Raw genomic sequence first — 5,475 nt, 5'->3', positions numbered from 1 at the left:
AAAGAGCTTCTACACAGCTAAAGAAACTATTAACAGATTAAACACACAACCACAGAATGGGAGCAAACTTTTGCAAACTATGCATCTGACAAAGGTCTAATATCCATCATTCATGAGGAACTTAAATTTACAAGATGGAAACAACCTCATTAACAAGTGGGGAAAGGACGTGAACAGACACTTCTTAGAAGATGCGTCCAACAATCATATGAAAAAATGTTCAACATGGCTGATCATTAGAGAAATGCAAATCAAAACCAAAATAAGATACCATTTCACACTAGTCAGAATAACTACTATTCAGAAGTCAAAAATAATAGATTCTGGCAAGGTTGTGGAGAAAAAGAAACACCTTACATACTATTGGCGGGTATGTAAATTATTTAAAACATTGTGGAAAACAGTGTGGCAATTCCTGTAAAACCTAATAACAGAATTATCATGCAACCTAGCAATCTCATTTCTGGGTATATACACAAAGGAATGTAAAAGTTTCTATCATAAAGACATATGCATGTAGATGTTCCTTGTGGCATGAATCGCAATAGCAAAAATATGAGATCAACTTATATGCCCATCAATAGTAGACTGGATAAAGAAAATGTGCTATGTATACACCATGGAATACTAACTAATGAGTGCTAGGTTTAATACCTTGCTGAAATAATCTGTACAGAAGCTTTCTCTGGTTTGCAGATTTAATTAAACATTTTACACATTTAAAATGTAAAGCTATTCTAAATTTTAAAAGCTTGTTGAAAACATGTGGTCTTTTTCCCCCCACCTAGCGCCACTGGGCCTGCAGGTCTCTGTCAGCCGCAGATGCAGGCCTCTGTTCCGAAGGATGGGGTTTGTTAAAGTTGTTAAGAGTAAGGCCTCCTTTAAGAGATACCAAGTGAAATTTAGAAGACGACGAGAGGGTAAAACTGATTACTATGCTCAGAAACGCTTGGTGATACAGGATAAAAATAAACACAACACACCCAAATACAGGATGATAGTTCATGTAACAAGCAGAGATATCATTTGTCAGATTGCTTATGCCTGTATAGAGGGGGATATGATAGTCTGCACAGTAGATGCACACGAACTGCCAAAATATGGTGTGAAGGTTGGCCTGACAAATTATGCTGTAGCATATTGTGCTGGCCTGCTGCTGGCCCACAGGCTTCTCAATAGCTTTGGCATGGACAAGATCTATGAAGGCCAAGTGGAGGAGACTGGTGATGAATACAATGTGGAAAGCATTGATGGTCAGCCAGGTGTCTTCACCTGCTATTTGGATGCAGGCCTTGCCAGAACTACCACTGGCAATAAAGTTTTTGGTGCTCTGAAGGGAGCTGTGGATGGAGGCTTGTCTATCCCTCACAGTATCAAACGATTCCCTGGTTATGATTCTGAAAGTAAGGAATTTAATGCAGAAGTACACTGGAAGCATATCATTGGCCAGAATGTTGCAGATTACAAGCATTACTTAATGGAAGAAGAGGAAGATGCTTACAAGAAACAGTTCTCTCAATACATAAAGAACAGCGTAACTCCAGACATGATGGAGATGTATAAGAAAGCTCATGCTGCTATAAGAGAGAATCCAGTCTATGAAAAGAAGCCAAGAAAGAAGTTAAAAAGAAGAGGTGGAACCGTCCCAAAATGTCCCTTCCTCAGAAGAAGGATCGGGTAGCTCAAAAGAAGGTAAGCTTCCTCAGAGCTCAGGAGCGGGCTGCTGAGAGCTAAACCAAACAATTTTCTATGATGATTTTTCAGATCAGGCAATAAACTTATGGACGGAAAAAAAAAAAAAAAAGAAAAGAAAACATTTGGCATTATTTAGTCCATTCAACCTACCACTAAAAAGAATAAAAATAACAATATTTTTAATATCAAACTGCTTATATTCTTTTTTTTTTTTTTCCCCAGAGATGGAGTCTAGCTGTTGCCCAGGCTGGAGTGCAGTGGCGCAATCTCGGCTCACCGAAAGCTCCACCTCCCGGGTTCACGTCGTTCTCCTGCCTCAGCCTCCCAAGTAGCTGGGACTATAGGTGCCTACCACCATGCCTGGCTAATTTTTGTATTTTTAGTAAAGACGGGGTTTCACGGTGTTAGCCAGGATGGTCTCAATCTCCTGACCTTGTGATCCACCCACCTCGGCCTCCCAAAGTGTTGGGATTACAGGCGTGAGCCACAACACCCAGTCCAAACTGCTTATATTCTTAAAGTACCCATATGAGGTCTGCAGTCATGGTATATTATTACTGAACATAGTGCTGTTTAGTATTTGCTAATATTTTGTGTTATTGAATCAATATTAAATATAAGCTTAATCTATAACTGTCTTTTGACTGTATTGGAATTTTTTCTTATAAAAATTGAGATATTATATCCTTTCATCAAGCTCTAATAATTTAAATGTGACAATCATATGTCCACCAACGGCTTACAAGTATTCACCTACAAAATAATCTAGTATAATTATTTTTATAATAACCTGCATAATATTTAATGGTCTTGTTATTTTGGGAAGTACAGTAGTAATCAGGCTGCAATACATTAATATTTTTTGAAACTCCTTTTAGGATTTTGGTTTCCTTTTATTATATATTTTGTAAATCATTTCAATGAGTTTTTTAAATGATTGTGTGTTTCTAAATATATTAACATATTAATGTATAAATATATTCCTATATTAATTTTCTATTATGGCTGTTGCTATTTTCTATTTTTTTGTATCTCATAATACAAATTTTATCTTTATTTCCTCAACCTTTGTTTCTCTGTGTCTAATTCTTCATTAGTTGAGATTAACTGATGATTTTCTCTTTTGTGTTTTTTTCCTAAATTTGTAAATACTATGTTAATAAAATTTGCCTTTATTTTCTTTATTATTCATATATTCACTTTAAAATATGATTTTTGTTCTATATTTTTCCAGGCTATGCTACATCCTGGGAAGAAATGATCAACAAAATAAGTGGTCTCTACTTTCATGGAGCCAATAGTCATTTGCAAAAGATGGACCTCAATTAATTAGTTAAATGAAAGAGAATTATAATCTGTCATAAATCTTTTGAAAAAAATTATGGAATGTATAACAAGATCATCTAATATAGTTAGATTAGACAGGTGAATGAAAATAAAATTATATTTTATTTATACATAATTTTTTAATACTATTATGGAAATTTTCTTTCTGGTCTAACACAGAATAAATTTTTGGAAAGAGGCCATGTGTACCTATAAAATAAAAGTGGTCTCTTTTTTTCAGTTTGAAAATTTATAATTGTTCATTTTAGAGCATCTCTTTCTGTCTTCTCTCTCTCTCTCTTTATAAATACACACACACATACACTTTTTAACTTCTTTACTAAAGTGTAATTTATAAACAAAAATTGTATATTTTTAAGGTATATAATTTCTTGGGTTAGAATATATGAATATACCAGTGGAACCATTAACACAATGAAGAAGATAAACATATTCATTACCTTCAAAATTTTCTTTCTCCACTCAACCTTTTTGTGTGTGTGTGTGGTAGGAACAATGAACACAAAGTGTAATGGTGATTACCAGGAGTGGAGTGGAGGGGGCCAAATGGAAATGAAAAGTCGTTGTTCAACGGGTATAAAATTTCACCTACACAATATGAGTAAGTTTTAGATATGTACTTAGAATACAGTGCTTAAAATGAACAATATTGTATTTTATACTGAGCTCTTGTTGAATAGTTCACACAATTATTTTAACACCAGAATTTTATGTCTGTTGGGGTATATTTTGTTGTTTAAAATATCCCACTAGTATTGTTTTACCTGTTAGCATCTGTGCTGTATGTCATTTGATTCTGCTTCAGTTGCACACAGAACTGTATAATAGTTATGTTTGCTTTCAGAACGATACACTTTGTATTCCTATAGGGGGCCAGCTTGTAGACCGATGGAACCGAATAGTAACTCAGAAATAAACTAATGTATTTACAGTCAACTTATTTTTGGAAAGAAGCCAATAATATCAAATTTGGAAAGGACAGTCTCTTTGATAAATGAAGCTAGGAAACCTAAATATTCATATGCAAAATAATACAGCTTGACTTCTCTCTCTCATTATACACAAAAATAAAATCAAACTGCGTTAAAGACTTAAATGTAAGACAGGAAACTATGAAACTACTAAAAATTAAACAGGAGAAGCACTTTAGGACATTGATCTAGATAAAGCTTGTATGGATAAAACCTCAAAAGCACAGGCAACAAAAACAAAAAGAGGCAAATGAGACTATGTTGAACTAGAAAGCTTCTGCCAGGAAAAAAAAAGTAATCAACAGAGTGAATACACAATTGCAGAATGGAAGAAAATATTTGTAAACTAGTCATCTGACAAAGGACTAATTTTCAGATGACACAAGGAACTCAAAAGCAAAACACATGCACACACACAAAAAATTTGATTTTGAAATGGGCGAAAGATCAGAATAGACATTCCTCAAGAGAACACATACAAATGGCCAAGTGTATATAAAAAAAGTTCAGCATCACTAATTATTGGGGAACCACGATCAGATATTATCTCACCCCTGTTAGAATGTGTGTTAGCAAAAATAAAACAAAATAACAAATGCTTATGAGGATGTGGATAAAGGGGAGCTCCTATACACTTTTAGAAAGAAAGTAAATTACTACACCCATTATGGAAAACAGTATGGAGTTTCCTCAAAAAACGAAAAACAGAACTACCATATTATTCAGCAATCTCACTAGTTGTTGTATACTCAAAGGAAAGAAAATCAGTGTGTTGCTGCAAAATATCAGCACTCCCATGTTGATTGCAGCACTGTTAACAATAGCCAAGATATGGAATCAACTTAAGTGTTCATAAATAGATGTATAAATTAAAAATGTGATATATATTTTACACACACACACACACACACACACACAAAATGGACTACTATCCAGCCCAAAAATGGAATTAAATCTTGTCGCTTGTGACAACTTCATGAGCCTGGAGGACATTATGTTAAGTGAAATAAGTCAATTACAAAAAGGTAAATATCGTATTAGTAGAAGCTAAATATGTTGATCCCATAGAAGTAGAGTCCAGAAGAGTGTTTACTTGAGGCTGGCAAATGTGGGAGCATGGGGGTTGGAGAATTTTGTTAACAAACAGAAAATTATATAAATATAATATATATATATATATATATAACAGACAGAAAATTATAAATAGGAGGAATAAGTTCTAGTGTTCTACAGCACTGTTGGGTGACTATAGTTAGTAACACTGTATTATAATTTTTAAATAGCTAGAACAGAGAATTTGGAATGTTTCTAACACAAAGAAATAATAAGCCTCTGAGGTAATGGATATGCTAATTACCCTGATTTGATTGTTACACATTGTATACCTGTATTAGAATATCACACTGTACTCCATAAACTCGTGTAATTATCATGTGTCAATTAAAAAGTATACTACTAAAAT

At 33.9% G+C, this 5,475-nt stretch overlaps 1 pseudogene; it reads left to right on the top strand.

Moving 5' to 3' along the window:
* The first annotated feature begins 836 nt into the window (after positions 1–836).
* LOC102130907 (large ribosomal subunit protein uL18 pseudogene) lies at positions 837–1,760 on the top strand (annotated as a pseudogene).
* The last annotated feature ends 3,715 nt before the right edge of the window (positions 1,761–5,475 follow it).

The sequence above is a fragment of the Macaca fascicularis genome, chromosome 1, assembly GCF_037993035.2.
Source record: "Macaca fascicularis isolate 582-1 chromosome 1, T2T-MFA8v1.1".
In the NCBI taxonomy this organism is placed as follows: domain Eukaryota; kingdom Metazoa; phylum Chordata; class Mammalia; order Primates; family Cercopithecidae; genus Macaca; species Macaca fascicularis.
The sequence above is the reverse complement of the archived record's forward strand: the minus strand, read 5'-3'. Positions and strand labels throughout refer to the sequence as shown.